The following is a 23,621-nucleotide window of genomic DNA, read 5'->3' on the forward strand; positions in this document are numbered from 1 at the left end:
ACCTGCCTGCTTCCTCCAACAGCACCTCAGCAACCTGCCTCACAGCTTCCTCTCAGCAGCAGCCCAGAAAGCCAGAGCAGAGCCTAGTGCTGAGGGAAAGCTGCCCCAAGTGGAGCAGCAGCCGTTTGTGTCAGTGCCCCAGCCCAGCCAGGTGCTGAGCAGCTTGGCACAGCCCTTACCTGCCGCGCTCTGGGCACTGCTCGGCTCCGGTGGGGTCCCACACATGGGTCTGGGTTGGCACCTCAGCCTCAGCCCTGGCTGGGACGCTGTGCTCTCAGGGAGCAGCAGGATGGAAAAGCCAGCAGGGACAGCGGCTGCTGCTTTGGGGCAGGATTCATCCTTTGTGCCTCCTTCCTGCTGCACTTCCTTGGCTGCTGTGGCCGCTTCCTCCTGAGCGCTGCCCTGCTCTTTGCCAGAGGAGTAGAGCCACCAGCAGCCCAGCAGTGCCAGCACTCCAGGCACAGTGTATGGGATCACGCTGCAGAAGCGCAGAGGCATTGTACAGAGCCTCAGCAGGATCTGGAAGGAGACACAGACAGCATGTTCAAATAGTCACCAGGAAAAGAAACAGGAAGGGGAAAGTGTCACAAATGCCTTGAGGTATTTCCAGGAGCAGTTTTCCAGCTGCTCCCGAAACTCACAGCTCTGCTGTACCATCTCGAGCTTCCAAACCCTCCTGTTTGGGCATAAACCCTTCTCTCTAGCTCCCAATGCCTCCTTTTTGGGCCACAATCAGAACTGGCACAGAGCAACACTACACATAGCCCTGGCAGCCTAGACAGGGGCAAGAGCTCAGCCTAGAGATCGAACTGGGAGGTGCAGAGTTGGATCATGCTTACCTTTGGAAGTGGATGGAAGTTGAGGAGAAGTGGACAGCAAACAAGCAGTCGTTGAAGAAAGCACAAAGGCAAGTAGCTACAGATGAAGCTGAGTCCTCCCGAGGGCAGCTCAGCCCAACTGGCTCTGGCTGTCCCGCTGGGAGGCTCCACAGCCCCTGGCCAGGTGAGGTCACAACGCTGGGTGGGTTCCGCCCAGAGTTCTCCCTGTCCCTTGGTGACAGACACAGCGCTGCCCCTCCCCTGGGATGGGCTCTGGGATCACTACTGGCCATAATTTAGAACTTCTGCTAGAGCCAGAGCATTGCTCACACTGTCAGGGAAAGTCTAACACTGAGCAGGGCTGCAGGGAGGAGGCAGCTGGGGTGCAAGAAATCTGCTCCACAGTGGCTCCTTGGGACACCAGCACAGAGGCTGGGACAGAGTGGAGACTGTGTGGGCAGGTCCTGTGAGCTCTTGCAGAAGAAGGGAGCTGCAGGGTACTGTGGAGCTCATAAGCTGCATGTTTGACACCCTGGGCCAACAGTCTGTCAATGTGTGAAAAAATGCTGGGCTTGGGGTGAACTTTGCTCATGAGAATCTCATTCTACTACCAAAACACAGCTCCATCCCAAAGCCACCCACCTCCCAGGTGCCACCAGCCCTCAGTGAGTGTGTGCTCTGCATTCTCCTTACCCTACAGCTTGGCAAGCAAAGCCAGAGCGTTTCCCAGCACTCCTGATGAAGGTCTGTGTGCCCAGAGTCACTCCAGCCACACCTGGGTGGGAAAAGGACTCTGCAAAAGGCTTAAGAAAGGGGGCTGTTGGGGAAGACACCCTCGTGAATAAGTCAGGGGAGATTCCAGCTCAGGCTGCCTCTGATCCCTGTGAGCAGCTGGTCCATTTGGTGCTACTGCACTGCTCCAAAATCCCTTTGTTTTCATTTCAGGCAAGTACTGCAAGAGCTACAGCTGGAGAACAAAACAGTGCCATAGGAAGTGCTCCTGTAGGTACACTCTGCTGCCTAAGCCTCACAAGATGAAGTCTGGACAACAGCTTTGTGTGCTTCAACTATCCACCATCACAATAGGATGACAGCTGCAGCCAGTCTGTACCCCCCTGGTATTACACGTGGGTGCCAGAGACAGGTTGAGGTTGGATCCCCCTGTCCCAGCAGGCCTAAAAGCAAGTCTGCTCTGGGACAGGTACATTAACTCCTGCCCCATGCCAACACAAATTCACAGCAGCTTTGACAGGAAAGACACAGACAGAAAGCCCTGTGAACTCATACCCATAAACTCATATCCCTGCTCATATCCCTGATGTGATTGCTAAGCCTCTCTCCATCATTTTTGAACAACCATGGAGCACAGGCGAGGTGCCTGAGGACTGGAGAAAGGCCAATGTCACTGCAGGCTGCAACAAGGGCAGGAAGGATGACCCAGGAAACTATGGGCTGCTCAGCCTCACCTCCATCCCTGGAAAGGTGATGGAACAACTGATCCTGAATGTTATCACTGAACATAGGAAGGAAAAGGTGGTTATCAGGGGGAGTCAACATGGATTCACCAAGGGGAAATCCTGTTTGCCCAACCTGATGCCTTCTATGAGTGCAGAACTGGCTGGCTGGATGAGGGGAGAGCAGTAGATGTCATCTACCTTGACTTCAGCAAGGCTTCTGACACTGTCTCCCACAACATCCTCATCAGAAAGCTCAGGCAGTGTGGCTGGATGAGAGGACAGTGAGGTGGATGGAGAGCTGCTGAATGACAGAGCCCAGAGGGTGGGATCAACAGCACAGAGTTGAGTTGGAGGCCTGTGGCCAGTGGCGTTGCACAGGGATGGGTTCTGGGGCCAGTTTGGTTCAACATCTTCATCAACCACCTGGATGAGGGGACAGAGGGACCCTCAGCAAGTTCCCTGCTGGCACCAACCTGGGAGCACTGGCTGATTCCCCAGAGGCTGTGCTGCCATTTAGTGGGATCTCATCCAGCTGGACAGTTGGGCAGAGAGGAACCTGCTGAGGTTCAACAAGGACAAGGGCAGAGTCCAGCAGCTGGGAAGGAACAACCCCATGCACCAGGACAGGCTGGGGGTGACCTGCTGGAGAGCAGCTCCAGGAGAAGTACCTGGGAGTGCTGGCTGAAAATAAAGTGAACATGAGCCAGCAACGTGCCCTTGTGAGCAAGAACTGAATGGCATTCTTGGGGCATGAGGAAGAGTGTGGGCAGCAGGGTGAGGGAGGTTCTTCTCCCCCTCTGCTCTGCCCTGGTGAGGCCTCATCTGGAGTCCTGTGTCCAGTTCTGGGCTCCCCAGCTGGAGGGACAGAGAACTGCCAGAGAGACGCCAGTGCAGGGCCACAGAGATGATCAGGGGACTGGAGCATGTTTCATATGAGGAAAGGCTGATGGACCTGGGGCTGTTTAGTCTGGAGAAGAGGAGACTGAGGGGAGACCTTATTAACATTGACAAAAATCTAAAGGGTGGGTGTCAGGAGGTTGGGACATCACTTTTCTCTGTTGTAGCCAGCAACAGGACAAGGGGTGATGGGATGAAACTGGAACACAAAAAGTTCCATTGAAACACAAGAAAAAATTCTCACCATGTTGTGATTCCTGGCCTTATTTTCCCTCTCCCCCACAGCCTGTCCCCACTTTCCTGCTCATCTCTCTTGCTTAGCTGGCTGGAGCTTCTCTCTTCTCTCCAGGCCTCCATCCTGCTCCTCACCCCCTTTTAGCTCTTCCTCTGACTCTCTCAGCCCATCGCTGTTCCACCCTCCTGTGCCTCCTTCTGCTGATCCACATCCCTCTGTTCCTCGCTCTCTCCGGATGCTTTCCCATCCTTCTCTTCTCTGTCCCTGCCTTCTGTCCCTGACTCTCCCTTTCTCTCTCCTTTCCCTTGTCTCTCTGTCCTAATCCCTGTCCCATTTCTCTGTCACTCCACTGTCCTGCTGCCTTTTCTGTCTCTCTGCCCCCCTGTCCCACTCCCTCTCCCTGCCTGTGTCTGTGTATCCCCCCCATCCTCCTTTCTGCCCTTCCAATCCTCTCTCTGTCCCTCTCTGCTGCTGCTCGTTGCTCTTTTTCCTCCTGCACTCCCTGTCTCCTTAAGCTCCATCCCTTTCCTGCTCTGTCCCTCTGCCCTGCTCCTCCCCCATATTTTCCTCCTCCTCCTCCTTTGGCTCCTCCTGGGGCTGGGCCTGTGCAGCCCTGGGGAGGCGGCCATGGGGCTGCAGGGTCAGGGGGGCCTGGCCAGGGGCTGGTGTCCCTGCAGGGTCAGGCAGCAGGAAGGAGGCCCCGGGGCGTGTGGGAGCTGTAGGCCTGGGGCACTGGCTGTTGGCTCCTGGGCCATGTGGGAGCTGTAGCCCTGGGCTGCCAGCCGTCCCCGTTCATTGCTGGGCCAGCCAAGGGCACTGACGGCTCATTTCCCCGCCCAGCAGCACTGTCTGTGCCTCAGTGTGTCTGTGCTCTCTGTGGGGCACTGACACAGCACAGAGATCCCAGCCAGAGCTGCTGTGGCCTGAGCCAGAGGCTCCCTCAGCGCCCAGCCCCGGGGCAGCCAATGGCAGCGCAGCAGGCGGGCACAGCCCTGATTGGCGTGTGAGCGGCGGCCAATCAGAGGCGGCGGAGCCTCAGGGTGGGCGGGACCAGGCAGGGCAGTGACAGCCCCGCAGCCAATCAGAGGCGGCAGTGCCTCAGGGAGGGCGGGACCAGGCAGGGCAGTGACAGCCCCGCAGCCAATCAGAGGCGGCGGCGCCTCAGGGTGGGCTCTGGCCCCTCCCGCCCTGTGCTGCAAAGCCCCTGAGCCACAGGCAGAGGCAGAGGCAGGGCCAGAGAGACGGGAGCTGCTGGACACAGGCCCCGAGGGGCCGAGTGCTGAGGGGCCGGCACATGGCATCTGCCCAGCTCCTGCTGGTGCCCTCCAAGGGGAGGCCTTGGCAGCTCAAAAGGAGGGGGTTTAACCAAAAAGGTGTGTTAGAAAGCTAAAACGAGGCTTTGGATGCTGATAACTGAGGTTGAGACCCGAGAATGAGGGATTGAAAGCTGAAAAGGAACAGGTTAAAGCTAAAAAGAAATTGGGCCACAAAGTGAGACTTTGGAATAAAAAGTGGAGGACTGTGCTCCAAGCAATAAGGGTACAAATGGCAAAAAGGAGGCTTTGGAAGCTCAAAATGAGCATTTGGGCCTCAAAACGAGCCTTTTGAGGTTAAAATTGAGTGTTTGGAAGTAAAGGAATGTGGGTTTGTGCACAAAAATGAGACTTTGAAAAGAAAGGTGATGGCTTGGACCTAGAAGAGGATGATTTGAAATCTAATCCCAAGGTTTGGAAGGTGAAAACTGGGCTTTGGGAGAAAATTAGGGATTGGGTCACCAAGTGAGGTTTGAAAGATTTACATGGGGGCTTAGGCCTCAAAATAAGGCATTGGAAGCTAAAAAGGAGGGTTTGGGCCCCCAGAGGAGGGTTTGGAAGCAAAAACTCTCACTTTGGATGGTGAAAATGAGGATTTGTTCCCAAAAGTACCACTTTGGAAGCTAAAAATGAGGGTTTGGATGCCAACCAGGAGGTCTTGGGCCCCAGACCGAGGACTCAGCCAGCCAAGTTCTACCTTCCCAGCCCTTTAGGTGTGGGAGCTGCCCTCAGTCGTGTGCGGTTCGTCTGCTCAGCCCAGATGAACCAATGCAGGGTGCAGGCCAGAGAGATGGGGTGGGCACTGAGGCACACAAGGAAGAACCCAGCCGCAGCTTTCCTACCTCTGTCATACAACCATGGAATTGTTATGGTTGGAAAAGGCCTCTCAGATGATGGAGTCCAAGCCCTCACCTCACACTGCCAGGCCCATCGTTGAACCACATCCCTCAGCGCTTCATCTACGCGACTTGTGAATATCTCCAGGGGTGGGGACTGCACCAGCTCCCTGGGCAGCCCGTCCCAGTGCTTCACAACCCTCTAAGAGTGACAAACTTCTTCCTGATGTCCAACCTGAACCTGCCCTGGCGCAGCTTAAACCCGTTTCCTTGTGTTCTGTTATTGGGTACTGGAGAGAAGAGCTCGACCTCCACCTCACTACAACGCCCTTCAGGCAGCTGTAGAGAGTGATCCTGTCTCCTCTCAGCCTCCTCTAGGCTCAACATCCCCAGCTCCCTGAGCCTCTCCTCATCAGACCTGTTCTCATGACCCTTCCCCAGCAGCGTTCAGACTCTGACACCCAGCTGAACCCACGGTGCAGTTGATGGCAGCAACAGGTTCCCCAGGTGCTGGTGGGCTGCTGGGGATGGACACAGCGTCTGCCAAAGCTCGTGCAGATGTTGAGGCTGCGAATAGTGCAGCAGGAGATCAGAGAAGTAACTGTGCAGAGGGATTTCTGAGCTTCCCCAGCCAGCCCTCGGCACAACCAGCTCTAAGCCAGAGGCGTCCCTGTGGGGGAGAGAGGTGCAGCCGTCAGCTGCTCCCAGGAGTCAGAGGCAGCCTGAGCTGGAACCTTCCCTGACGGATTCACGAGGGTGTCTTCCCCAATAGCCCCCTTTCTTAAGCCATTTTTACAGTCTCTTTCCCTTCGAGGTGGGGCTGGAGTGACTCTGGTCACACACACCTTCATCTGGATTGCTGTGTAATGCTCTCACGTTGCTTTTAAAGGTGTGGGGTGAGGAGAATGCAGAGCACATGCTGAGTGAGGGCTGGTGGCACCTTGGAGCTGTGTGGGCTTTGGGATGGAGCTGTGTTTTGGTGTTATAATGAGAGTCTAATGAGCAAAGATCACCCAAAACCCAGTGTTTTTTCAGACAATGAGACTGTTGGCCCAGGTGTCAAATGAATTGAAGATGTTACAGAAGCCTCAGAGCACAGAAACATCATTCAGCCAGAAATCTGCAAGAACACATTTGTAAGTGTTTGGTGTCTGAAATATTGGCGTTAGGAACTTGTTCCCTTGTGGCAGTACAAGCTTCAGGACATTGCTGATCTTGGAGAGCCGCAAGAAGCTGTCACTGCAGCACATCTCACTCCTGTTGTCATCTGGCAAGAGCAGAACTTATCTTGGAACAATCAGAGTGAGAGAAGTGAATCAGCAACTGCTCAAGCCTGTCCTGATGTCTGGACAAACACCAGGAAGCCAAAGGTGAAGAATACACTGTGAGGAAGACTCAGACCTTCATCCTCAATGGCCCCTGAGGCCCAGTGAAGGAGGCGTGAGGGAGCTGTGGCCTGGGCAGACTGAGGCAGGACAATGGGGGGAACTCATGAAGAAGTGCAATGAACATGCAGATCTAGTCTGGGACATGTGGAAAGTTTTGCTCTAAGCAGGGCACACACTTGGTGGAGCCATCCCCTGTGTGCCCAGCGCTGCCAGAAGGAATCCCTGCTTGACAGTCACATTGGCTATTGAGTCCTGATTGGCACTTTCCTGGCATCACAAACATCAGAGAGGATTTCTTGCTCCCCAGCTGCCTCCTCCCTGCAGCCCTGCTCAGTGTCAGACTTTCCCTGACAGTGTGAGCAGTGCTGTGCCTTTAGTAGAAGTTGAAGTTCTAAAGTATTGCCAGGAATGATTCCAGAGGCCATCCCAGGGCAGGGGCAGCGCTGTGGCCGTCACCAAGGGAGACAGAGAATGTTGGGCACTGCTGATGTCAGGGGCTGTTCCAGACCCCACCCTGCGTTTGTGACCTCACCTGGCCAGAGTCTATAAAGCCTCCCAGCGGGACAGCCAGAGCCAGTTGGGCTGAGCTGCCCTCGGGACAACTCGACTCCTTCCCTCACTACTCGCCTTCCTGATTGCTTCCAGCCATTTCTCATTTGCTGCCCACTTCTCAACTCCCGTTTTCTTCCAAAGGTAAGGCTGACCTAACCTCTCAGGACAGGGAAGAGGATGTAGACAGGGATGACAGGAGAGGCTGCTCTGCACCTCCCAGTCAGTTTCCATGCTGAACTCTTCTACCTGCAGAGCCTGGCCAAGGTAGTGTTGCTGTCTGGTGATTCTTCTGTTGACCACAAGATGAGGCTTTGGAAGCTAAAAGCAATGCTTTGGGCCCAAACATGAGGGTTTAGAGCACAGAGCTGGTAGAGCAGAGCTGTGAATGGAAGGAGCAGCCGGAAACCTGCTCCTAGCAATAGCTCAAGCAATTCCTGTTCCCTTGCCTGGGACTACAGCTTGGCTGCAGCTTGTGGTTTTGGTGTGGTGGTTCAGGAGCTGGTGCCAGGTGCCCACCAAGTCGCTCTATCCCTCCCCCTCCTCAGCTGGACAGGGGAGAGAGAAATAAAACAAGAGGTTTGTGAGGCAAGGTAAGGACAGGGAGATCTCTCAGCAATTAATGTCTGGGGCAAACCAGACTCAGCGTGGGGAGAAAAGGTTTGATTTATTAATGAACCCTTGAAACTGAGCAGGGAGAGGAGATCTCCTCCTCTGGAGGTCTTCAAAAGCCACCTGGACATGTTCATAGAATCATAGAATCACAGAATGGTGGGGGCTGGAAGGGACCTTTAGAGATCATCCAGTGCAACCCCACTGCTTTGACAGCCAGTGTGTGTCTGTGGGAAATGTTCCACAACAAGTGTGTGAGTGTGTGTGCAAAGGTTTGATCCTTTTTAGCCCTGCTCAGTGTCAGACTTTTCCTGACAGTGTGAACAATGCTGTGCCTCTAGCAGAAGTTCTAAATTATGGCCAGTAGTGATTCCAGAGGCCATCCCAGGGGAGGGGCAGCGCTGTGGCCGTCACCAAGGGAGAGGGAGACCTTTGGGCAGTGCTGATGTCACACAGGGGCTGTTCCAGACCCCACCCGGCGTTGTGACCTCACCTGGCCGGGGGCTGTAGAGCCTCCCAGCGGGACAGCCAGAGCCAGTTGGGCTGAGCTGCCCTCAGGAGGACTCAGCTCCATCTGTAGCTACTTGCCTTTGTGCTTTCTTCAACGACTGCTTGTTTGCTGCCCACTTCTCCTCAACTTCCATCCCCTTCCAAAGGTAAGGATGAACCAAATCTGCACCTCCAGTTCGATCTCTAGGCTGAGCTCTTGCCCCTGCCTAGGCTGGCCGCACCTATGGGAAGTGTTGCTCTGTTCTAGTTTAGATTGTGGTCCAAAAAGGAGGCTACAGAAGAGGGTTTGTGCCCAAACAGGAGGGTTTGGAAGCTCGAGGTGGTAGAGCAGAGCTGTGAGTTTCAGGAGCAGCTGGAAAACTGCTCCTGGAAATACCTCAAGGCATTTGTGCCACTTTTGCCTTCCTGTTTCTTTCCCTGTGTCTATTTGAACGTGCTGTCTGTGTCTCCTGCTAGATCCTGCTGAGGCTGTGTGCAATGTCTCTGCGCTTCTGCAGCGTGATCCCATACGTCGTGCCCGGAGCGCTGGCACTGCTGGGCTGCTGGTGGCTCTATTCCTCCCGAAAAGCGCAGGCGAGAGACCGTGAGGAACCGGCCACAGCTGCTGAGGAAGCGCTGGAGGAAGGAGGCACAGAGGAGGAATCGTGGCCCCAGATAGAAGCCTGTGTCCCTCAGGGACTCTCTTCCTCATTGGAAGAGGAATGCCCAGAGACTGAGCTTCCAGAAGTGTCAACACCACCAGTTGTGCCGAGCACCCAGGAGGATGACAAAGACAGAGAAGAGCCAGCAGGATGTGCAGGGGAAAGCAGCGTCCCTGCTGCTGTTTCTGTCCCCGTGCAGAGCACAGAGTGTCCCGGCAGCGCTGCAGCCAGCCCCGCACAGGGCTCAGGCTCAGGCGCCGACGCAGAGCAGCGGCCGTCAGCAGCGCCGGCAGCGCCAGGAGCCGGGCAGAAGCCGAGCTATGCCCAGATAGCTGCTGCGCTGCCGCCATCTCCCCTGGCGGCGGGCAGCCATGCGCGTGGCGCGGCAGGTAAGGGCTGTGCCGGGCTGCTGGGCACCTGGCTGGGCTGGGGCACTGACACAAACGGCTGCTGCTCCACTTGGGGCAGCGTTTGCTCAGCACTTCTTGGACTGTCTTGCCTCTGTTACTGGGGAAAGGGTCACTGGGTTTGAGGGCCTGCTGCTGAACTCGGGCCTCCTCCTGTTGCATTCCCAGAGGTGGGCTGGTTACTCTCCAGGCATCAAGGGTGTGTGATGGGACTTGACCCTTCGTGACATCCTGGGGAACCTGATGGAGGAGCATCCCCATGGAATGCGTAGCAAGTGCTCAGTGTCACCTCTCTAGGAAAGGATCTCATTGCCTGGCCTGCAGTGTGGCAGCTGCACTGTGTGGGCTGTCTGAATGCTGACCTGTGTGCCTGTCTTGCAGGTGTAAATGGGTGTGACAAGCACTCGGAGGACACAGACGGTCCCGAGTGCCAGACAGTGACCCGAAAGAAGCGCAGCCAAAGAGGAAAATCCAAGGTGGTTGTCTGGGCAATAGAGGTGCCAAAGGTAAGCAGCCACTGTCCTGCTCGTGCCTCCTGCCCTGCCCTACAGAGACACTTTCAGCTGCCATGGGGACCCAACAGGAATGAAGAAGAGGTGCAGAGATGGGAAGAAGAGGCATGTTAGAGCTACACCCAGGGCTGGTGGTTGGAGTCCTTCTCCAGCACCTTCCACCCTGATCTGTCAGGGCGATGCTCTGAAAGCCTTCAGAAGGCTTTGAGGGTTCACAGTCCTTGAGAGCAGGGGATGAATTGTGGTGCTTTCCACTGTGCAGGAGGGTCACGCTCCCGCTGCCTGTCCAAACCCACCCTGCAAATGAGCTGCAGGAACCAGGAAGATGGGCAAAAGAAGCCCCAGGGCTCAGTGGGGTTTGATGTACATTTCTCTCCTTGACTCTTGGTTTCTTGTCTTTCATCAAGGATACAGTCAGATACTTGATTGGCAAGCAAGGACAGTTTATTAACAGCTTGCAGAGAGAGTCTGGGGCCAAAATTTCTCTCTCAGCAGTCCCTGATGTTGATGACTACAAAGTCTGTCACATCAAAGGTAAGAGGAATGCCTCTTTGTTCAGAGTCTAGAAAGTAGCTTGGGGGCTTTAATTAGACTAGAAATGGATTCAGTGGCTTGGCAAGGCCGTGGCTTTTACCCAAGTGTTCTGCTCAGGGCTGTTCCAGCAGAGGGATGTGGCAAGTGGCCTGGGCCTGGGCACATGCAGCCCCTTTGTAGGGCTGGGAATGCATTTGAGCAGCTTTGGCTGCTGGAGCTGAACCAGCCCCTTTTGCAGGATCCCTTTGTGCTTGAAGCAGCAGATAGGGGATGCTTTTCAGCATCTTGTCTGGGAACGATGTTGGAGCAATTGGGGCTGAAAAGTGTCTGTCAGTGAGTCTCTATGCTGGAGGCCAAAGGCATTCCAAGTGGGGCCTGGGGCTCTGAGCTGCTCACGTTGGTTGGATATCAGGGTCTGTGTCCAGTCTGTTCCAACTGAACTTGTCAGTGCAGCTCAGGAGGCTTCTGGCAGCTGGGTTGCTTCCCATGGCAGGGCTGGAGGTGTCCTCAGCCTACCTGTGCTGCTGACCTTGGGTGGGATTCTTGTCTTCCAGGCCTCTCCCATGAAGTTGAAGGAGCGCTGAGCCTGATTGGCAGGAGGTTCAAACACCTGTGTCTCGACAACATCTACCATCTGCATCCCCCTGCACCGGTGACACGTCCTTCTGTCCCTAGGACTGCAAAGTCCCAGACGCCTCAAGCGCTTTCAGCAGAGAAAAAGAAGAGGAAATAGTAGTAAATTGTAGTAAATAGTAGTAATTGTAGTAAAACCACTACAAAATAAAGTCTAATGTTGCCAAAGAAAAACACAGGAAACAAAGGAAACTTGACAGAAAGTGAATTACAGAAACTTGAGGGAAAGCCAGAGCCCCAGGCAGCTGCTGCCACCTGGACACAGGCTCTGCTGCCCAGGGGGGCCCCTAGTGCAGGGCTTTGCAGATGGCCAGGGAGCGGCCGTGGCACATGATGGGGAGAAGATAACGCTCTCCTGAAATGAAAAGGAGAGTCCTCAATGTGTGGGCAGCACATCCCAAGTAGGACATGTCCCAATCATCCCAGTGGCAATTGGCCATGGCTTTGGGGACAGTGGTGAAAGTATCCCCAGAAGGGCAGCCAGCCCAAATGCCAGCCCATCTGAGTGGGAACCACAAGTCATCAGGTTCTCTGTTGGGGGCAACTGGTGAGAGCAGTGGGTGTGTGTGTAACACTGGTGTGTGTGTGTGTGTGTCGTGGTTTGGCCCAACCAGCCCAGCAGCACCACGACAGTGTCTCGCTTGATGCCCCCATCCACCCCCACCCTCGTTAGGATGCAGAGGCCCTGGCGAAATGGCAGTAAAAAGATCACCAAGGCTCTTGTGGATAGAGACAAGGGCAGCTATGGTTCTGGGCAAAACAGACTCCAGTGCTCGACTGAGAGAGGAAAGGAGGAAAGTTTATTCTACAAGAAATAGGAAGGTGGGAGCTCTCGTCATTCGTGTGCAGTCAGTCTGCTCAGCCCAGACTCAAATAAAGGCTGCCCTGGGACCCCTCTGCAGCAGTAGGATGGACACCTTGTGACTGGGTTTGTGGTGCCAGCTTTGACGTGAACAAACCATTCTTCAAAGCTGGCCATGGTCAGGGAATCACAGAATCACAGAGTGGTGGGGTTGGAAGGGAGCTTTAGAGATCATCTAGTCCAACCTGTCATGTCACACAGGAACGTGTCCATGTAGTTTCAGAGAGCTCCAAGGAAGGAGCCTCCACACCCTCACTGGGCAGCCTGTGCCAGGGCTCCCCCACCCAGCAGCACTGTCTGTGCCTCAGTGTGTCTGTGCTCTCTGTGGGGCACTGAGACAACACACAGCTCCCAGGCAGAGAACAGACAGGACATGGACAGAGCTGCTTGTGCCTGACCCAGAGGCTCCCTCAGGCTGCAGCCCCCTGTGAGGCCAAACCCCACAGGCCCAGCTGGTTGCCAGGCTCCGGCTGCCTCACATTTTTTGAGGGGAAAAAAATGTTTTGGGGTAAGAATCACTTCTTTGAGGCAAACTAAGTTGATCTGAGAGGGATAAAATCCCTCTGAGGTGGGAAAAGCGCCTTTCTGAGAGGGAAAACCGCTTTTTGGGTGAAAATCGCTGCTTTGAGAAAAACTGAGTTGATCCGAGGCTTTGTGTGAGGGAAGAAGCCACTTTGTGCGGGGGATAGTCACTTTTTCAGAGGGAAAAGTGCTTTTTTGGGGGAAAAATCACTGCTTTGAGGTAAATTAAGTTCATCTGACGGGGGAAGAAATCCCTTTGAGGCAGGAAAAGCACCTTTCCGAGGGGAAAAATGTCTTTTTGGGGTGAAAATCACTGCTTTGAGGCAAATTAAGTTGATCTGAGGGGTGAAAAGTCCCTTTGAGATGGGAAAAGTGCAATTCTGAAGGGATAAACTGCTTTTCTGGGGTGAAAATCGCTGCTTTGAGGCAAATTAGGCTCATCTGAGGAGGAAAAGTTCCTTTCTGAGGGGGAAAAATGATTTTTGCGGTGAAAATTGCTGCTTTGAGGCAGATTAGACTCACCTGAGGAGGGAAAAATCCCTTTGAAGTGGGAAAAGCGCCTTTCTGAGGAAAAAATCTGCTTTTTGGGGTGAAAATAGCTGCTTTGAGGCAAATTAAGTTGATGCGAGGCTTTGTGTGAGAAAAAAATCCAGTTTGTGTGGGGAAAGTCACATTTTGAGGGGAAAAAAACTCTGGTTTAGGGTAAAAATCACTGCTTTGAGGCAAATTAAGTTCATCTGAGGGGGGAGATATCCTTTTGAGGCGGGAAAATTGCCTTTTTGAGGGTAAAAACTGCTTTTTTGGGGGGGGGTCGCTGCTTTGAGGCAAAATTAGCTCATCTGAGGGGAAAAGGTTCTTTTTAAGGTTAAAATCAGCTTTTTTAGGGGGGAAATTGCTGCTTTGAGGCAAATTGAGTTAATATGAGGGGAGAAAAGTCCCTTTAAAAAGGGAAAATTGCCTTTCTGAGGGTAAAAACTGCTTTTTGGGGTGAAAATCGTTGTTTTGAGGAAAATGAAGTTGATTCCAGGCTTTGTGTGAGGGAAAAAGCCACTTTATGTGGGGGAAAGTCACATTTTGAGGGGAAAAAAACCTATGTTTTAGGGTAAAAATCACTGCTTTGAGGCAAATTAAGTTCATCTGAGGGGAGAGAAATCCTTTTGAGGCAGGAAAAGCGCCTCTTTGAGGGGAAAAACCTCTTTTTTGGGTGAAAATCGCTGCTTTGAGGAAAACTGAGTTATCTGAGGGGGGAAAATCCCTTTAAGGCAGGAAAATCGCTGTTCTGTGGGGAAAAACAGCTTTTTTTGGAAAATAGCTGCTTTGAGGCAAATCAAGTTAATCTGAGAGGGGGAAAAAATCCCTTTGAGGCGGGAAAAGCGCCTTTCTGAGGCAAAAACTACTGGTTTAGGGCAAAACCGCCGCTTTGAGGGCGAAAATGGGAATCATTTGAGGTATAAAACAAAGGTGTGAGGGGAAATCTAATCTCTGAGGGCAAAACAGTCCCTCTAAGGTCAACAACCCGCCGCTTTTTGGGGTAAAATGGAGCAATTTAAACCATTTTCTCCCCGTTCCTGCCAGCCCCGCGCCTCCCAACACCTTTCTCCGGCTCCCTCTCGCGCCCCTCCTCCTCCCCGTGCCCCTCCCCGCTGTTCCTCGCCCTCGCTTTTGGCGTCAAATCCACTTTTTCTCCGCCTCCTCCCTCCCCTCAGCCGGGCGGAAGCGGGAAAACGCGCGCTCGGCACAAAATGGCGGCCGCCTCTGTCCTCACCCAACATGGCGGCGCCCTCACAGCACCCACCCCCTTCACCATAACGGCGTCCGTACAACATGGCGGCGTCCGCACAGCCACCATGTTGGGTGCTTTGTACCTCCCACGAGCTCCTTTTCCCACCTCACAGCAGCGGTTTTGCCCCTAAAACGGCCGTTGTCGCCTCAAATCAAACCTGTGACCAACTCGCCCTCATTTTGTGACTCGAAACCCCCATTTTGGTTGGGTTTTCGGACCATTTGGGGCGTTTTGGGCTCATTTGGGGGGGACTTGGGGCTCATTTTTTGGGGGTTTGGGTTCATTTTGTGGGGTTTGGGCTCCTAATTGGGCTCCCCCCCAATTCCCCTCCCAGCTTACCCCGAGGGACATTTTGGGGGCGGGAAGGGGAGTTATTGCACCATCAGGGGGGTGGAGCCCCCCTAAACCCCACCTACCCCCCAAAAAAGTGGGTGGGCTTCGGCTCGACCACCCCCCACGCTCTTTTCCCCTCCTCCAGCCTCCCTACGTCTTTGGGGGGTATCAGGGACAGCCCCCCATCATCCGGGGCGGGGTCTGAGATGCCACAGGGAAGCAGAAACTCATCGAGAGAGGGGGAGGTGAGTTGGGGCGTTCTTGGGGGCGTTTGGGGGGTGGTCTGGGGTTGTTTGGGGTGGTGTGGGAGCGTTTGAGGGGGTCTGTGGGGGTTTGGGGGGTTTTAGGGTCGATTGAGGGGATATGGGGTCACTTGGGGGGATTGGAGTCCTTTGGGGGGGATTGAGGTTATTTAGTGGGCATTGGGTTCATTTGGAGGGGTTTTGGGGTCATTTGGGAGTGCTTGGGGTCGTTTGGGGGGATATGGGGTCACTTGGGGGGCTTGGGGGGATTTGGGGTGGTTTCGGGGGGGTTGGGGATTATTTGGGGAGGTTAGGGGGGAGTGTGGGTCGTTTGTGGGGATTTGGAGTCGTTTGAGGGGGTTTGGGGTTATTATGGGGGGTTTTGGGCTCATTTGGGTTGATTTGGGGGAGTTTGGGTCCATGTGGGGGCTCTGGGGTCATTTGGGGCTTTTGGGCTCATTTGCAGGAGTTTTGGGAGATTTGGAGGGGGTTTGGGCCATTTTGAGGGGGTTTGGGATCATTTGGGGGGTTTTGGGGCTCATTTGGAGGGAGTTGGGGTCATTTGGGGAGGTTTTGGGCTCGTGGGGGGCTTTTGGGACCATTTTGGGGGGTTTTGGGTCAATTGAGGAGGTTTCAGGTTCATTTAGGGGGGTTTGGGCCTCATTTGAGGGGGTCTTGGACTCATTTGGGGGGGTCTTGGGCTCATTTGTGGGAATTTTGTGTCTTTTGGAGGGAGTTGGGGCCATTTTGAGGGGTTTTGGGATCATTTGGGGGGTTTTGGGGCTCATTTGGAGGGAGTTGGTCATTTGGGGAGGTTTTGGGCTCGTAGGGGGCTTTTGGGCCATTTTGGGGAGTTTTGGGTCATTTTAGGAGGTTTCAGGCTCATTTAGGGGGGTCTTGGGCTCATTTGGGGGAGTTTTGGGTCATTTGGGGGGGTATGGGGCCATTTAGGGGAGTTTTGGGTTCATTTGGGGGTTTTTGGGTCATTTGGAGAGGTTTTGGGCTCGTGGGGGGCTTTTGGGGCCATTTTGGGGGGTTTGGGGTTTTGAGGAGGTTTCAGGTTCATTTAGGAGGGTTTGAGCCTCATTTTGGGGGATTTTGGGGGGTCTTGGGCTCATTTGGGGGGCATTTTGGGCTCATTTGGGGGAGTTTTGGGTCTTTTGGAAGGAGTTGGGGCCATTTTGAGGGGTTTTGGGATCATTCGGGGAGTTTTGGGGCTCATTTGGAAGGAGCTGGGGTCATTTGGGGAGGTTTTCGGCTCATGTGGGGGGCTTTTGGGGCCATTTTGTGGGGTTTTAGGTCATTTGAGGAGGTTTCAGGCTCATTTAGCGGGGTTTGGGCCTCATTTTGGGCTCATTTGGGGGGTCTTGGGCTCATTTGGGGGTGTTTTGGGTCATTTGGAGGGGGTTGGGACCATTTTGAGGGGTTTTGGGATCATTTGGGGAGTTTTGGGTCTCATTTGGTGGGAGTTGGGGTCATTTGGGGAGGTTTTGAGCTCATGTGGGGGGCTTTTGGGACCATGTTGGGGGATTTTGGGTTTTGAGGAGGTTTCAGGTTCATTTAGAGGGGTTTGGGCCTCATTTGGGGGGGTCTTGAGCTCATTATGGAAGTCTTGGGCTCATTTGGAGGAGTTTTGGGTCATTTTGAGGGGTTTTGGGATCATTTGGGGGGTTTTGGGGCTCATTTGGAGGGAGTTGGGGTCATTTGGGGAGCTTTTGTGCTCATGTGGGGGGCTTTTGGGACAATTTTGGGGTGTTTTGGGTCATTTGAGGAGGTTTTAGGTTCATCTAGAGGGGGTTGGGGCTCATTTGGGGAGGTTTTGGGCTCATGTGGGGGCTTTTGGGGCCATTTCGGGGGTTTTGGGTCATTTGAGGAGGTTTCAGGTTCATTTAGGGGGGTTTTGGGCTCATTTGGGGGGATTTTAGGCTCATTTGGAGGGGTTGGGGTTCATTTGGGGGCATCTTGGGTCATTTGGGGAGGTTTGTGCCCTTTGCCTTTTGCCTCGTGGCTTGGGGGGGGATGTTTTTTTTGGGGGGGAGGGGACGTCCCCTTGCCATGGTGCCCCGGGTGTAAGAAATATTGATATTGCTTTTGCAGAATTAGAACTTAAGACAAGGAATTTCGACTGCTGTCTGTGTCTGTGTGGTGTAAATCAGTGCACTGACCATAAGACAGTTACCTGCTTGTTTGTAGCGTTAACTAGAGTTTTAAATCTCAGGCCTGTGGGGAGTGGGTCATGATGTACAAAAACCAGCCATCCCCTGAGGGGATTGTAGGTGCCTGGAGAAGTTGTAAACCTTGGAGTACCTGATCAATGGGGAAACAAGGGAGGGACCCTGGACAGGGAATAACAAGCCGAATGTTGTACCTGTCAGGTGTGCTGCTGGCTAGGACACCGCTCTTGCAAGAACGCTTCATACAAGTGCTTCCCTGCAGAGTCTGACCCGAGTCTTTCACGAGGAAGCTTGTTTTGTTTCTCACATGGATGTTCTGTCGTTTCTTTTTATGTGTTAGAGGTGTTTATACTTGTTTAATCTCAACAGTGGTCAGTAGGGATGCAGCTAAAATCTAAACTGGAAGCTGTGCAACGTAATCTTAAATACAGTGCAGTATAGTGCTAGATTCTACTCAATTCCACAAGGCATCAGGGAAAAGTCCTTTTCCCAGAATATAGCTAGGATAGCTAACCCCAGCTGCCCAAGGGACGTTCCATACCATAGGATGTTGTTCTCAGCAATAAAACCTGTGGGGAAGGAGGAGAAAAGGGGAAGCCAAATTCAATAAGTAGAGACGTTCCCAAGTCAGTGTTAATACACGCTGAAGCCTTCCAGGAGATGCATAAACATCTGGCCACCAATGGGAAACGATGTATTCCTCATTTTGCTTTGCTTCTACACCTAGCTTTTGTTTTACCCCTTGAGGTGTTTACCTATTTCATCCATCAACCTAGGAGTTTTCTCACTTTAATCCTTCCAGTTCTGTTAATCATCCCACTACAGGAGAGTTAGGAAGCAGCTGTGTGGTGTTGAACTGGGATTAACCCCTAAGAGCAGGAGACCCAGATCAGAGGAGAGACTGGGATAGAACTGGTTACAAAGGCTAAGCAGAAAGCTATGACTCTATTATAAAGAAAGCAACTGTCCTGTAGACTCTTGAGCATGAAGAAAAGCCCGTTGATGGGATTTGTTGTGTGTTCTGTGTTTTCATACATAGTTCTTGAAAACAATAGGGAAGCCTTATGTCTCTGAACTTTACACAGTGTTTGGTTTAACAAACTGTTTAGATAATAAGCAATACCTTTTAGATTGTATGTGCCATTAATTACAGTGCTAAAGAAACTTGAAAGCTGAGAAGTCATTTAATGACCTAATGAGTTGAAGTTGAAAGCTGTTTTGCTTGTTGACATTCTGTATGCTCAGTATCCAGCCCCAGTACTTTTTAACAGGCCTCACTAAAGATTAAGTTTCGGTTTTAGATTTGCTGCTCAGATAGCTTCTGCTCAAATAATGGGATGTTTTTAAGTCTAATATTACCTGGTTTTGTTATCTCCTCCTTGCCCTAGGTTGAAAGTCCGAGTTGCTTCTGGGTTCCTATGAAAGGATGTGAGCCTTACACAGTCGATGAAATAGAATATAAAAACCTGACTGCTGAAATGAATCAGCTCTACCACACACCTTACAAAGATGTGGATGAGGTAAAACCAGTCACGGTAGAAGGACAGGTAAAAGCACCGTTCTGTTGTGTAGATAGCAAGAGTCTTTGCATTGGTTTGGGGCTGAAGTATCCAGGATGCTTATTCAAAACAAAATTGTCACGTATAAAAACAACTCATGGTATCAGTGTGAGTTGTATCTTCCTATCTGTAACCTTAAGAACTGCATAAGTTGTAATGCCTGTGTTTTAAAAGCAAGTTGAGGCCGTATAATCAGTACTGTAGTCTCACTTCTAAACAAACCTGAGTGTAATTCACTCCATTTAGAAGAACGTACGGTCTTGTTCTTTCTCTTTCAGGTTGGTGTGGTTTTCAGTGGAGAGCTCAAGTGCTGGTGTAGAGCAGTTATTAAGTCAATCATACGCTGTACAGATCATTGTCAAACACAATGTTTCCTTGTGGATTATGCCAAATATATTTTTGTTAAGTCAGATGAGTGTGTGTTTGGATTATTTTGACAGTTTTTCGTTAGTTGATGCATACAAATACTGCTGAAGGCTTCTTAAGATTGGTAGTAGCAAGGCTTTGGTTTAATTGAGGTGTGGCTCGAGTCCACGAGAAACTTCTAGCCATGTAACAGGCCATTGCAAGTGTGCATGCAAACCAGTCTTGTTCTGTGGATCTTTTCCCCACTGCAGTTTACTGGCTTGTTTGCTAGGAGCTGTCAGTCTGTCTTGACATACTGCAAAGAAAAAGAGTTTTTACAGGTTCCTAGTTGTAAATAAAACCACTGTGAACCTGCAGTTTCTGAAATCTTGAGAAATACGGTTTACAGAATAACTGTTCTGAGTTTTTAGCTACATTTAAAGTTAGTTTCTCTAATAAAGTATGCAGCTTTGAGTACAAGAAGCTTTACCATTTTTTTCGGTATTCTGCAAAATGAAGCTTATTTTAAAATAAATCTCAAGTTAAACAATGTTTTTACATTTAATGTATTGGAAACCAGGTTGTCAATGCCTCAAGTTAAAAATATGTTCAACCAGAAGTAAATCTGAGGGGTTTTTTAATTGCAAAAGAAAGATTTAAACAGAATTGATAGATATATGGATCTTAAATCTTGCTGTATAAGGTGTTTTGCTGGTTGTGAAATGTCTCAGGTGAAATCAAGTGTAAAAGGTAAATTAACACTCTGGTGATAGCTTTACAAAGAATAAGTTATTTCTGGGAAAGTGAGTGCAAATGCACATTAGTGTATTTATCAGGATTGCTTCTTGCTGGTATTAATGATACCTGGTTTCTCACAGCAGTAATTATTGTAGAGGGGAATAAATGGTGCCAGGTGCTATATGTAGTAGTAGTATGAGGGCTAAATGCCATGAAAATGCTTCAGATTTTATGGCAAAAGATCAGAAAGACTTTAAGTAAAGTCTAGGTGAAGTCTAGGTAAAGTCTAGTCTAAGAAGACTAGGATGCCTTAAGAAGTCTAAGTAAAGCCTAGGTAAAGCCTAGTCTGATCTAGGTGAAGCTGCTTCTGCAGGGGGGTTGGACTAGATGATGTCTAAAGGTCCCTTCCAACCCTGCCATTCTATGATTCTACGATTCTAAATAGGAAGTATGTTCATACCTGGAGCAAATCTATAGATTAATTGCTCCTGGTAGCACCTCTCTTGGAGAGAAAAATGATGATTCCAGGATGTATCACAGTGGGAGCTAAACTTCTGGAAGAACTGTATTGTCAGACACCAGACAATGGAAGAATGTATATGAGACCAATGACTTTTGAAGAATAAAATCTACTTTGTAAAAGGAGATTATTTCTGCTTTGTTTTTAAGCATTCAGGTGGCACTGGAAGCATTCATGTGGATCTCATATAGAGCAAAGAAATGTAGACTGTATCGCACAGAGCCCGTGACACTGCATGTCAACTTCTGTGGAAGTACTGCAGGAACAGTGTAAGTAGAGTTTAATAACTGTATTAGTAAGTTTCCTAAGCATGAAGTCTTGTTACGTCAGTTATTTTTAGAAGAGATTGTGTTTCAAGAAGAAGGTAGGAAATGAGGTTACAAAACCTGTTTCAGAAGAGCAGTTCTTAAACAGAACCGATTAGTGATTAATGAATGTTTCTTCCTTAGTGATTCCAGTTTTATTATTGACCTGTTTTAATCCTTTGTTATGTCTCATTGGTGCACTTCTTAAGATTTGTCATGACTTGAAGTAATCTCTTGACATGTATCCAGAGCTTTTTCCAAAGTTGTTAGTTTTTGTTGAGGTAGGATGGTTGGTTGTGTTTATTTTCCTAGAGCAGCTAAAAGATGGGATAATGCTGCTGCTCAGTATTTTCTAAACCTTCTCAAAGGTAAATAAAATGTCCTGCCAAAATGGTCATTGGTATTTCTGTTTTGGGAAAAAGAAACTATTGGAGAATTGTAGTGCTTGTATTTTGTATTTATTTAAGAATGTTGTATGTGAAAAATACAGAAAGAAGCTACATGAGTGGTTTCTGTGTGGACTAAGGCAAAAACATTTGTGGAGCTGCATGTTGAGTACTGCGGGCTTCCATGCTGCATCAGTTTTGACAGTTGACTAGAGGGTATCTGGCTCTTGGATAGGCTAAATAACGTAGAACTCATGTGACAGTTGTTTTGAACAATGAAGCCTTTCTGTCTGTTTGTCCTGAATCTTTGATTCAGCATCACAAATGTATTGTTGTAGTTTTGTATGGAGATGTCACAATCTGGCTTATGGATTTACCCTGTCAGTTGTTGTTTGACGAGGATGTAAGCAGCAGCTCAGAAGAGGAGTATCTTTGTTACACATGTTAAAAAGAGATTGAGCTCTAAGTAGTCACTTTATTGTCCAGAACTGCTTTCTCTTTAATCTCTTCTTGTCTTTTCCCATATTTGAAGTTTCAGTGGGTCATCCAGTCTTTTTCTGATAGCTTTTGATCTTACTAGAAAAGCAACTCTTCACTGAGGCATCCTAATCTTGAGTTATATTCTTCTACCTGAAAAACTGCCTGCCATTTAATTACCTTTTATGTGGAGTTTTCTGTACTTGTATTTGGGGAGGAGAGGATGAGTTTATGAAAATGAGAAAGGGTCTTTAGGCTGATCAACTCCCCAAGGTAACCAGTAAGCAATGCTTCTCATGATTTACTTATTTTTCACCCACACCCAGCTGTGTGTCACCATGCAGAGTAAAGGGAAAGGTTCCTATAGAAGCAGTAATAACACTGAATTTCATTTCCCAAACTGTACCGTAGCAGTGATAATTTTTTTTCATTGCTGGCACATCCTTAGTGTGTGCAGAAGCAGTGCTTCACAGTTGACTCGTGGACTTCATCAGCTGTGTTTGCTTGGATGAAGAGCCTAACTAAGCTATACACATGTACAAATAAAACTTCTTTCAAGAAAAGTAAAGGTCAAGCTTGGGAAGTGTGCATTTGTACTACAGATTAGCTCATCTTTTAGACTCTGACAAAGATTTTTAGTGTAGAACTAGGACTAGTTTGTGTGTGGAAGTCATTAATCTGTTTTGGCTCTCAATTTTCCTTCAAAGACTAAGGAGAACTTCATTTTTGTAACCCTTCTTATTGCCCTGTTACTTTCTTACTTCATTTAAAAGTTACGGCAGTTGTACTAGCTTCTCTAAAGAGATAGTGTACACATCTAATTGTGATTTCTATTTCTGTCTGTGTCAAAAGGTGGAAGTGACAAATACTGATAATTTTGTATGGGTTTAATCTTTTTCCTTGTTCCTGTATTTATAACTCTGTTAAGCAACTACCCAGATGACAGCCAAAGTATGTGCTGTAGGAGATACCACATCTGATGTTTTCCTTTATGTGACAATAAAAGGTGAAAAGGTAAGATATTTTTATCTCTACAAACCTCTTTGTGCACTGTGCTGTAGAAGTTATAACTTTGTGACAAATTTAAGACCGAAAAGTGTTATTTGCAAGTGAATTTTGTAATTTGCCATATACAGTAGAAGTGCAATCATTAACTTACTAGAAGATTTATTTTCTAAATCTGTTGTTTGTGAACTTGGGAATGAATTCTGTGAGGTGGAAACTTGTGAACCGCTTTGGAAGGTATTGACAAGCAAATGAAGTCCCCCAAGTACTTCAGATGAGCAAGTATGTGAATTTACTGTACTCTTGTCCTTCTTTGTGATACACTTAAAGATATTTCAAGAAGGCAGTTGCATGGTGTTATGAAAATAAATACAAGTTCATATGTGCATAAGGCTGAATTCCCAAACAGTTGGGAGAAAGGAAGAAAGCTCATTGCACTTACCAAAGTGCGTAACTCCTGCTAAATCTCTGCTGCAGCTACTGTCAGACTTAAGCAGCTGCGTAGTAGACAAAAATAAATGTGTTTGAAAACTGCTGCCATTTGGAGTATTTTACCAAGACTTTTAACATTAGAGCTGTGGTCTTCACTGTAGACAATAACTTGGATTACATCTTAATTTGAATACCTTCTCTGTTCAGAATCACAGTTGGCAAGTGTCACTTCTCTCTGAGCCAGTAAGAACTTTTAAGTTGAATATTGTTTTTTCCTGCCAGGTTTGGATGCACTCTGAATCAAAGGGACATAAAACTGTTAAGATAGTTTTTCTAAAAATGTTTAAAGCTCATAGAAAACTGAGCACAGAATTTTAGGCAAAAGCATGAAACTGGTAAGTAACACCTGTTTGGAGAACATAGAGGAAGATATGACCAACTTTCCTGCCCTGGAATGAGTACTCTTGGGAAAGCATTTGTACATACTGCATATGTCTTCCTGTTGTCTCCAGCTTCAAGTAAATTCTAAAGCAGTATGTGATGGTGACTTGCTTCTTGATTCTGGTCAGTCAAATACTTGGGTTTTTTAGGTATGC

This window comes from Colius striatus, unplaced genomic scaffold (genome assembly GCF_028858725.1).
Source record: "Colius striatus isolate bColStr4 unplaced genomic scaffold, bColStr4.1.hap1 scaffold_45, whole genome shotgun sequence".
NCBI lineage: Eukaryota > Metazoa > Chordata > Aves > Coliiformes > Coliidae > Colius > Colius striatus.